At 28.3% G+C, this 12,720-nt stretch overlaps 1 protein-coding gene across 3 annotated transcripts in view; it reads right to left on the bottom strand.

Annotated features, from left to right (window-relative positions):
* The window catches only part of LOC111685178 (tyrosine-protein kinase Dnt), a 68,785-nt gene extending 57,141 nt beyond the window's left edge, over positions 1–11,644 (bottom strand). For 2 of the 3 annotated variants that reach the window (XM_046954391.1, XM_046954389.1), the window contains exons 1-2: positions 11,283–11,644; positions 9,868–10,070 (exon numbers count right to left, since the gene is read on the bottom strand). The gene's annotated coding sequence lies outside the window, so the exon portion shown is untranslated. The remainder of the gene's footprint in view (positions 1–9,867; positions 10,071–11,282) is intronic. The other variant, XM_046954390.1, reaches the window with a different exon arrangement.
* Positions 11,645–12,720: the final 1,076 nt, after the last annotated feature.

Below are 12,720 nucleotides of genomic sequence, written 5' to 3'. Positions count from 1 at the left end.
CTGTCATTTTATATATATATTTTTTTTTGGGGGGAGAGATTTTTTATTGTTGGCTGCTTATTATAAATTCTGATTTAGGTTTTTCAATACCACCTTTTATAAATTTATTTCAAATGTTTCTATTTTGGATGTATTGTATAGATAGCAACAATGAAAAGCCCGTCCCTTGTCAACACTATTCACAATACATACGTTATTTCATTGTAATTTTTTTTTTTCAACCCGAAAGTTTTCAATATCAGCAGCAATGTATTTATCAAATTGTATGCATCTAAATGAAAATTCTCCAAAAAAAAAGAAAATATGATAAAAAACCAATTCAAACTTAAACTTGGTGACATTTATGACTCATATTAGAAAAACAAAACGACCAAGAGTTTTTGGTTGGTATTACAGGATAACATATACAAGTTGTTAATATTGCACTGGGTATACATTAACTTGGCCAATAAGCATATTTAATTTATTACTTTTAGACAACATTATTGTTTGTTTGTTTGGCTTTAATGTTGCGCCATTTAAGCCACTAAAATACATTAATACATTGTTTAGTTACCTTTTAATGAAAATTTATAAAAAAAGAGACCTTAATAATGATTATGATAATAATAACAAATAACAAAAACAACAGCAAATAGCAAATACCACTAGCTAGCAGGTTAACCCAGAAGAAAACATATTTTTAAAATAAAAAAGTGAAAATTGTAGTCAAATACTCGTAAATTGTGTATGAGTCTTATTTATTGTACTCGTATGTTTTCCTGTAATTTTTTTTCTCAACTTTGAGAAGGGAGTTTTTTTCTGTGCATTTTTGTTGTTGATAAGTTTTCATTTATTTACATTTCCAAGAAAAGGAACCACAACATTTCTTGGCGGTTTGACGTGGGTGTGGGTAGCACTGGAGCTGGTGGTAGTCAGAGTATTTGTTTTTATAGCAACGCAAAAAAAATATATATATAGAAACTCTCCATGCATAAAATGTTGGTGAGTGCTTTTATCCAAATTAATAGAGACTTTAATAAAAAAAAAGGAAAAAAAAATACGAGAAAAAAGTGGTGCCTTATAATAAAAAGTCAGTCGCTTAAACATCAGCCCTCATAAAGATAACCCATAAGAAGCTATAAGTTGAGCACGACTTGTATTTACTCTACATAAATGTAGATAACAAACCTAGTTTTGTTAATTAAATGGTATATTTTTAATCTTTAAACTTAGTTCCGTGACATAAACACATATGGTTTTCTTTTTACCTTTATCTGTAAACTATCTAGAAAAACTTTGATAATGGGTTTTACTACAAAACTGCATTTAATTTGTATTAAGCAGGAATATCGGGAATATTTAATTTGTACTATTATACTTTTTGAGACACCATGTTCAGAAAATGCAAATACTTAAACTACTCAAGAAATTATGATACTAAGGGGTAATAGACTTAAGACTAAACTTTAAAGAAGATCTTAGACTAGACCAAATACTAATAAATTTACTAGGATATGACTTCACCAAACACTTTTGTTCAATTCACAATCAAGTTGTATATTGTATCTACTAAAGTGTAGTAACAGTGATTGTGAACAGATTTTTGTAGCAAGTCATAAGTTTATGTTCACAATAAAAAACAATCAAAACAATGTCAAAAGTTGTCAAAAAAAAATCAAATAATATTAAACTATTTAAACGAGCAAAATTAACCAAATTAATTTCTTTTTATTTAAAATTCTATTGCTTTCATTATTCCATATTTTAAACTAATAAATAAACAGTTTTTAATAAAATTTTATTTTTGTTTTGGTAAACAGCTATTTGTTTGTAATTTCTGTGTTACCACTTTATTGTTTTTTATGCCAAAATCGATTGAATTTCTTATTTATATGCTAAAATAAACAATTGACAACACTGAACTTTCTTACGACATTCGAAAAACATATGAAAAATTGTCGTAAGAGTTGTATAGAGCTTTTGCATAGAAAATACCAACAACATTGTTATGACTATTGTAGCATCTGCTGACATACAACGCATACAACGCTACAACATCGATTGTGAATTGAACATTTATTTTGACATATATTGATAATTTTTGATGAAAAATAGAAAAAGTGTTTTCGAAGGATATCGCAGGATATTATCCCTTTTATCATGTTGTGACATCAAATTTTTGGGATACCGGTGTTCAGAATACGTGAAAGAGTTAATAGACTTGTTCTTAGATTTACTAAAAATAACTGTATTGACTGTGGACCAGTCCACTAACTAGTTCATATAAAAATATCAGTAGACTTATCTGTAGACTAGTTAATAAACAAGATCATAGACCTTAATCTAGTAAAAATACTAGTATAATCAATAAAATAGTTCATATATCATACAATTTTCTGTAAAATATTCTATTTCTAAGACAAACCCATAGCCTTATTACAATATTTCAAAGACATTTGAACTTGCCCGTATTCAGACTGACCAAAATTAATGAAATAGTCCCCAGACCAAAGAATTTTCCATGGGCTTTTTTGACACTTAGAGACATAATGTGATAAGGGATGTAGACATTTTCAAAGTCAAAAGAACATCACGACAGATTGCAAGTTGCATGTTCAGTGAGTACTAGTCTCTAGTCGCAGAAAGGAGTCTTAGTTGAAATTTCACTAACTTATTTTAATTACATTCTATGATGATTCTATGGAAGGGTACACGATATTTAACAGTTTCGAAATCCAGCATAAGTTGCTTTTGTCACATCATTCAGTGACATCTGATGAGATGACAACAACACCGACCATTAATGTTCACAAATGAACTGACCAGCCAGAACAAAGTCAAATCATGTGAAGGAAAGACCGAGGATTCTAACAGAACTAACAGCACCTCTATTAGTATTTCACCTCTTTTTCACAGGATTTCTTACTTATTTATAATTCGGTTTTGAGCTTAGAAGATGTAAAAATTACAAACACAATGATGAACTATGTAATTTTATCAGTAAGTTTGTAGTTTCCATTACCATTAAAGGGTATAAAGTTGTAGTAATATTTTTCTTATTTTTTTCTTAGTATGTAGTCCTTAACTTGACCACCCTTATCAACAAAGCAAAAAAAAAGTCCTTTTGTACATGTAACAAACTGCATGACAAACATTTACTGCCAATTCACACATAAGTAATAAATAAAAAAAGTGCATTACTCCGACTATTAACAGCCTTCTAACATGTAAGGAAAAAAAATTGGCCCTTAAGTAGTGTTGTCTCAAAACCCCACCCCCACTTTAATTTAATCTAAAATATCAGCTGTTTATTTAGTTGTTTGAATTATTGTTGTTTTTTGTATCGACAAAAAAGAACTCGTAAAAATTGAAATGAAAACAAACAATAAAAAAAGTAAACAAGAAAAATAAAAAAAAACAACAAATGATTTAGTAAAGTAGCCATTGAACGATTGAAAGACTGAACAAATGACTGAGTGCATACTAATATTCTACATACTAGACGTAAATATGGAAATTTTCTATATGTTTGTATGAACTTTTTTTATTAGAAAATACAATTTACATTCTTTGTTTAAGTTCGCCTGTGCAAGTCTGTCCATTTGTAAATTATTACTACGGTCATGATGATGTTGTTGTTGTTGTTCTTGATGGTGATGATGGCAAATTGTTGATGACTAAATTTCTTTGAAATAAATTTTAACGATATTGTTAACGGTTCTTTGAATTTCCAAACCAAGTTAAAAGGACGAGCCGTTGCTTAGTGGTAGTAACGGTATTTCCTTACATTGTATCCCCTTAAAATTTATATGTAAGTTTTCTGTTCTCTTTTATTATTATTTTTCTCTTTTTATGATTCTATACATAGAAGTAATAAAACCATTAAATTTTATTGACAATTTTTATAAAGTTATTAAAAAATTCTATGGATTTTTTATTTTCTTTTGTTCCAAATTTTTAAATGTTTTCTAAAGTTTTCTTATTTTTTTGTATGGTCACGGTGGCTTATATTTTTTCACACCCCGATTGTTTTTAAGTAATTCATTCGTGCTTATGCATTTGGAAATGTACAAACATGTTACATAGTGTAATTACTGTTAAGTAAATGATTTGAAAATAATTTTTTTTTTAATAATTTTTGTATGTTTTTTAAACATAAATGGACATTTAATTAATATAATTTGTTATTCATAAATAAGTACTTACATAAGTAGGTTAATAACAGAGATGAGTATTTATAAGAAAGTTTTCTAGTTTTTAGAATTTAATGGAATGAACCGATTGGGAATACACATATGTAAAGTTTTAAGTGCAAAAAAAAAAAAAAAAAAAAACTATACAATCTTTTAACCTAAGAACATTTACTATTTTGTCTGACATTTTCCCACTAACTGCCTACAATACATAATTTATTAAACAATTAAATAAGTATGTAGTTTAAAATGCTTAACACTGGGCGAGAAACTATTTAAAAATGTCCTCCCATTACCGCCTATTCTCGTGTACTTGTCGCTCGTTTACTACATGACTGGTATTATTTCGTTTCTGGAGATTAAAGATCTTAGAATGGAACATATTTTAAAGTTTAAACAAGTATTAATATATAGTCGGGCATGACCGACCATATGATAAACTACACCAAATGTGAATATTTTTAAAATTTTCGGAATATTTCTACTTATTCTTGACAAAAAAGCTAAGTTCTATAAGGGATAGGGAAGTAGGGGTAAATATGGGCCTATCGTGCTATTAGTGTTTATAAGTAATTTTGACCTTCAATTCGTTATCTGAAGGGAAGTTTGTATGGGAGCCCGATCATTACAAGAATCGATTGTGTAGTTTAAAGTTCTAGAACACTAAGTTTTGCTGATTTTTATTAACATAATAGAACATTTAATGTAAAGAATACAAACTCGGGCAGTACGATTGTATGGGGTCTAGGCGAAATAATGGACCGATTTCAACCATTTTCAATAGCGTTCGTTCTTGAACCAAGGGAACCAAAAATTTCATCAAATTATCTTGAATTGCGACCTGTAGCGTGTGCAAAATGTTTGCATCGACACACAGACAGACGGACATAAATCGATTCAGAAAATGATTTTTTTGGGTGTTACAAACATCAGCACAAACGCATAATACCCTCCCACTACAGAGCTGTAGGGTATAAAAACCAAACTTTTGAGTTATGCCAGTCTTGTAGTAAGTAAAAGACATTAATATAAACTAATCGACATTAATAATTGTATTTATTATATTTATTATTAGTATAATTTTCATTGTTAAATTGCAACTTAAGTCAATTCGTATAAATCAGATTACTTTTAATAATCCTTTCTCGTAACATTAACAAACTTAACATTTTCTACGAAATTACAACTGACATCCTTGTGGAGTTGAATTTCGAAACTGAAATTAAAAGTTCTTTTAATCTCATTTAAACATATATCCAAAAGGAGGCTTAATATTACCTGATATTTTGCGGATAAATTTAAAGACGAAAGAAAGAAATATAAAATAAAAAGATAAACAGAGACACACACTCACGAAAAAACTGTCATGTGTACATAAGAAATAAATTAACATTTTAATAAAATTTAATTAAAGCATTTTAACATGTCCTTTTTTGTGCCGTATACAAGACAAACACATACACAATCAAGCATTAACATACGTAAGTGTGTTTATACAGAGTATTTCTTTTGATAAGCTGCTGAGGATATGGTTGAAAAAACACGACACAACCACAAGTAAATGTAGCATTTCCGTTAATACATACATACACACTTAGTCACATCAACATGAAAACAAACGACCATATTAAAGGACAGGGATCAGATAAAGTGGTGAAAATCAACATTTACCAGGACTTTTTACATAATTTCTTATATAACAAAATGTATATGATAATGTGTAATTTTTGGTCTAGATGATTCGAAAATATGCTGAAATATATAATTTAAAGTGTAGTTTAAGTACAACTAATTAAATTGAGAAATATGTCAAGTGTTTATATAACATTTTCTGTTATAGATTCAAAATGCAATTCTATTAACTTATCTCAGTCCTTACCGAAAAATAAAGCAAGAGAAAAGAATATTAAAAAATAAAAGTGAAATATAAAATAAAGAAAAAAAATAGGAAACCTCTTAAAAAAAGACTTTCAACAATTTGCATACATTTCAGACTGATGTGAATGGAACTTAACAAACGGACAAAGCAAAAAAAAATATATGTATGTATAAAAACGAACCTACTAAAAAGTGCTAGACCATAACCAAAAAAAGGAAAAAAATAGAATCATATGGACTACTTAAATACATAAACACACATACATACAGATGTACATATTAGAATATGTGTTATCTAATATGCAAGTCCCAGTAGGTTTAAAAGAAGTCAGATTTCTTTTGGACAGTCTGTATTTACGAGATATTAAATACTTTCTCTATAAGTAGACTTTCTTTTTAATAAAGAATTATAGTTTGATCAGTAGAATTATAAGTTGACTATTCCAGGTTAGTTAGATAGATAGATAGATAGATAGATAGATAGATAGATAGATAGATGGATAGATAGATAGATAGATAGATAGATAGATAGATAGATAGATAAGATTTTTGTCGAACGAAATTCGACTCGTGGGAACGATCTTCGGTCTTGCAGGCTTAAACACTTAAATATACTCGTTTTTATACAAATTATTGACTGGAGTCCTTTAAAATATTTGCAATGAAGTCACTTTAGCGCCCCCAGTAATATAAAAAAACCAACAACTACGGAAAAGCCCCACGAACTGCAGGACCTATTTATATGACTTTCTGTCTGTTTTTTTTCTTATTAAAAAAATATATATAAAAGTATATCAACAATAAAGCGGTTAGAGAAGATAAACTAAAGGATTTTTCCATATTCTCAAACATATTCATATTGTATGTTTATTATGTAAATGTGTTACTAGTTGGGCTCGATTTCTCGCCAAAATGTAAAAAAGAAAACATGGAAAAAAAACCTAAACTGAACTGAACATATATTACAATAGATTTTTCAATTAACTTGAAAAGCGGTCTACTTTTATACAAACACATGTACATATTTCTCAAAGTACATGACCATACAGTCGCTTTTTTTCCTTTAAAGGACTTACACTTTGTTATTATGATGAGAGTGTTAGTGGGAAACTTTGTGTTGGTTGTACTATAGTTCCTAAAGGTTTTCTAATATTAATATTTCCTCTTTATATTTCTAGATCTGTTGTGGTAGGTGAGGGTTTTTTTTTTCAAAGAATGTATTTATTTCATTACATTTTGTATGAGGGCGTTTGCACTAAAGGTTTTCGAAATTATCTGTGTATGTTGTTATACAATAGTGTGTGTGTGTGTAAACAACGTGTAAAAAGGTGTCAAATGTTGTTTGTTACAAAAGTATATTAACTCGTAATCCAATATCTTTTTACAGGGTGAGTTAACAACATTTTCAGGCTAAAGTTTAACTAATATTTTGAGATGTTCTTAATATTTGTATAATTTTATTATATGCAAAGATGTCAGATTAATGATGTTGAAGCTAAGTCTTAAATAAATAATATTTCTTTGTAATTTTATAGCATATAATTTATATAAAGAAACAAAAGCTATTTAAAGTGAAAGTGTAAAAGTATCTGTTAGGGTATGTAGGTTCACAATAACAAAAATATTTAAGACTATACATAGATTCATACGTCACCACTCAGAAATCGACATTATGACTGAAAGAAACCAAATATTTTATTAACATAAGTACGTAACATATTTTATATACATATTTACATAACATAGTTTTCTTATGACTTTACATTTCATATTTTTATTCAATATTATTAAAGATTTACTAAAATCTTGAATATATAAGGTGTGAACATACCTTAGAGTGGCTATGAATGTTTAAAAGTTTTTTAATTATTATAAAAACCCAGGAAAAAATCTGAAATTTTTGGTAATAGCCAGTAGTTATTTCATATATTACTTGGTAATGAGTGTTCATTATCATTTACATTATTTCATTTAGCTGAATAGGTTATTACTGGTAAAGAACAAAACAATTTGGATTTATTATAGTTCAATTGTCTAGGTCGTTCATTTAACAAACAGGGGGTTCGAGCCCTGCTGGATACTGTTTATTTTTTTTCAAAATGACATTCATTTATATATTTTTGTAAAAAGCCGTTCTCAAAATTACAAAAAGCAACATGTTAATGGAGCATCGAGTAAGCGGCTGGAGTGAGAAACATAGAAAACAACTGAATGTTTTCTACATACAAAGTCGGCCCAAAATAACTAGCTTTCTCATAACATATTTGTAGGTTTATTTGTAACTAGTTATTTCGCAAAGTTTTTGTAATCAAATTAGTAACCATTTATTAATTTGTTTAAGGTAGGTACATATTATTTGAACCTCGTCGAACAAAAATAATTAGTTATCCACCCCAAAAGTAATTAGTTTCCACGTGATTCCAATATTATTTTCTAGATTACTAGGTAATGAAAATTTTTGCTGGGAAGGTTCTTACTTTACTCAAGCTCAGTAATAGCTTTATTTCGAAAATGAAGCAAATTCATTAAGATTTCGAGATATCATGTTATAATAATTGAAAAAAATCAGAAATATGCCTTTATTTTTAAATTCTGAAAGAATAACATGTCCGCTTTAAAGAAAAGATATAACCTCTAGGATATAACGCGGCAAAAATATTTATAAAAGTATATTTTGACGTCAGTTGTTTGACTTTTTTGCATTACTTTTCTACAAATAATAACCATATTCTTGCTCATGCCATGGAACTATATCGTTAAAATTACTAAATAACTTGATCTAAGAATCTTTTTCAAATTACATGAAATATTCTTCTTGGTGTTTCGAACATATTTTCAAATATTTAATCGCCATAAGGTTTATAAGACATCCACCAAAAACTGGGTAATAGCTATCAGTTGTAATTACTTACCAACAACATACTTTTCAATGACTACTACATATGGTCTGGATTACACAGAATTAGTCTAATGAGGTCTTACTAATAATGTGTTATATAAATACTTTCTAATTCATTAGTCATCTTGTCAGTGAAGATACAGACGCTGTATACGTTTATTCATGTAATTTACAATGACTACTTTTTCTAATTACTTGTAATCATTTGTGGTAAGTACTTGGCATCACCGTGTTAAAATAATGATTTAAAATGCTATTGTGTAAGTAAATTTTAGCATTTTAACTTCTTACATGGTAATGAACTTGTCATGCCAAAAATGCCAGAAATATAATAGCAACTTAACTCATTCCAAGCCAAGACTTTCGATGTAACCCTCGTACAAGTATTTACGATTTTTGGACATAAATTGTTAATTAATTCAAATAGCTTAGGCTTAAAAGTTCATATTTTATTGACCCACCCTGTAAATGTATTGAAAATAATATTGTTTTGTTTGTGTGTATGCATAATATCTAGCTAGACTATGTGTTTTGTTAGGGCGTGTGAGTATGTACATATATTTGCAAATAACCCAACAGTTTTGCATGTATTAAATGTAGGTTTATACTTTTAATTCGAATTCATTAATTCGAATTTGTATTATTTTTGAGTCTGTTAAGGACATCAATTGTCTCTTAAGTATGCCTAAGTTACGTTATCTAGAAAGATGACACTTAAAATTTTGATTGTCTAAAGTTCTTACAAAGTATATAGTAACTGGTGTGTTAACAGCCACCCCGAACTACAAGGGAACAATAACATGTACACATATGTATGTATATAAGAAAACCTATATGTTTGTATGTTTAAAAAAAAATAATAGTATTGGTTTTCTATTACTAAGAATTTTTTTTTTCAAATTTTTAAATCCTTACTTATCACTTTTTTAAGCAGCTTAATGTGGTCACATTTCTCAGTTATCCAGTAATTGTATCCAGTTCATTGGTTGATTTTATATTTTTAACTTATTTTTTCTTCTTTTTCAATTTTATTACTTCAAATTTACACTTTCAATTTCTTTAAGCACTTTAAAAATTTTATTTTTATTTACTTTAAAAATATGTACATGGATTTTTTCCTGTATTTTCAATTGATTTCAATTAGTTGAATTTTAAAACAAAAACTTTTTCTTTCATATTTATATTTGTCGTTTTTTTTTTAACTTTTATTTTAATTATGACCGTAATATGTTTTAAGGCCAAGTAATAAACTCAAATTCATTGTAATCCTTTCGTTGATATTTCGATAAAGTTCAACAACAAAGTTAGACGTATGCGGGTTTCTCTTACTTCTTTTTTATTGTTGTTTTGTATTATTTTAGGGCGTTAGGGCGGAAATGATGCAAATTAAGACACTAGATGTGAACAACAGATTGTCGCACCTACCTAGAAGCACAATTTAAACCACAATGATGCGAATGATGATATGAAACTTTATTTTTACGACACTTTAATGAGTTGTAGTTATATATATTTTTTTGTCATTCTTATTATTATAATTTTATTTTACGAAACAATAGACTACAATTTTCTAATATTGTTACTGTTATTTGTTGTTTTAAATTATAGCAGGTTCATTAATATTATTATTTTGTTGTTGTTCTATGTATGTGTGTATTTTTGGCTTTTTGTTGTAAAGGAAAAGTAAGATGTTTTTCTAAATAAGATTATCTACAAGCTCCCTAAACCTTAGTGAACACAAGAAAATCACTCACATACCCACTCACGGAATGTCATGTAGGGATCAAAAGGATTTTCACACGGTTACAGTAAAATGAATGAACAAATAAATGAAATGTATGAAGGTATGTATGTATGATGAATGAATGAAGAAGTAAGAAATACTGTTTAATCAAATAAACAATACACGTATAAATGTTCGTATATATGAATGAGTGAATGAATGTATGTATGAATGTATGTAATGTCGACGATAGTAATTCTGATGCTGATTGTTATTATTGTTGTTTTGCTATTCCTCGAGCTTTAGACACAATCAGTTGATGACAAAGTAAAATTTTTTATTAATCCTTAGATGATGATGATGTTGAAATTTCAATTTAGTTAATACTTCTTAATACTCCCTTACATATAGAAATACATGTATATATTGTGTACGACTTTACAGTTAGTTTGGATTTTACAACAACAACTATAATAGTAAACAACTATATTTAGCCGTCGGTTATAAAGTCGGTTTGAAAAAAATAATAACTATGTATTGTTACATTTAACGTTTGAACAATGACAATAATAAAAAAATGATTTTAGGAACTAAAACGCACAAATACCATCAACTTGTTGTCGTTGTTATTATTTCACTGATAAAAACTAGATGATTGACTTGATGTTTGTGCGATAGTATGTGGATGTATAAAGGATGCGAATGACAAACACAAGTTCACTTTACTTATGTTATTGTTGTCAATAGATTAACAGAACAGTACCGGAAATTAAAAACTGTTTTTAAATAAAAATCGTTTCGAGCAACAAAATATTATTCCTTTTTATTTTTGTAGTAGAAGAGTACAATATAACAAAAGAAGAGAAGTAGTAGTAGTAGTAAGTAGTAATGCACGTAACGCGCGCGAGAGTGAAAATGTGTAACGGTTAATCCTTGTAAAGCTCTATGCGAACAACCGTTAGCTTTAATGTTTTTAGAAAGACTGAAATATATATTTTTATACAACCAGGACATTATTAACAGGATTCAAATGTAACCGCATGTATTCACCACAGCTAGATGATGAGAAGTGGTGACAACTGTTATTGTTAGTAAAAACGTTTTGTGAAGGAGATTTGTTAAAACGAACTAAATTTAATATAGAAAGGATAGTAAAATTGTTTTGGCTAAACGATGTCAACGTAAATCATAATTAATTGAAAAGTTTTGAAAGATTAAATAGACGAAAAATAGTAGATTAAAAGAATACTTTAAGAATAAAAAAGAGATATTTCCAACTAACTTTACAATAGGTTTTTGAATATAAAGTTAGTGAGAGTTAAACAAACATGCATTAAAATTTAGACTTACATGTAACCGGATGTCTTGTTTTCCCTTCGAAATTGATCTAATCTAATTCTAATAGTTCTGGTGTTATTTTAAACGCCAAAAAAAAAATTCAAATAGAATTTACCAAAAAAGCTAAATATACATTTGTTTTGAGAGAGAAAAAAGGTCACATGCGTATTTGAAACCTTTATCCTTTGAAATGCAAGCTCTTTCTCCCATTCTCTCTCTCCCTCTCCAAACATTCTCTAATGCAAACTTACTCTCTTTATAAGCGCATGTTGTTAAATGCCTTGGTTTGCATTATAAAATCAAAACAAAAACAAACAAATTTTTATAGGCCGGTATTTAAGGACTTACTCTCTCCAAATACAAATATACACACTATGTACGTTTGTATATAAATACATATCTATAGCAGTTTGTAGAGTGCGAACAAAGTATGTATTGTTATGTGTGACTGTGTGTGTTTGCATATTTTGTTGTTTTGTACGTTTTTCGGTAAAACAAAAAAATGCAACTGTTGCGCATTTTTTTCCACCAGCTTGATAAAAACACCAGCAATTTTCAGCATCTAGTTAGTACAACAATCTGTAGAGAATTTTCTATTTTAATGAGAGTAGTATGTTTGTTAGTTTGAGTGTTGTTTTTTTTCATTTCGTCAAGTCGCACCTAATGAAATGCTAATCATCTCAGTTATCTCTGTAGTATGCACACAG

This window comes from Lucilia cuprina, chromosome 6 (genome assembly GCF_022045245.1).
Source record: "Lucilia cuprina isolate Lc7/37 chromosome 6, ASM2204524v1, whole genome shotgun sequence".
In the NCBI taxonomy this organism is placed as follows: Eukaryota; Metazoa; Arthropoda; class Insecta; order Diptera; family Calliphoridae; genus Lucilia; species Lucilia cuprina.
The sequence above is the reverse complement of the archived record's forward strand: the minus strand, read 5'-3'. Positions and strand labels throughout refer to the sequence as shown.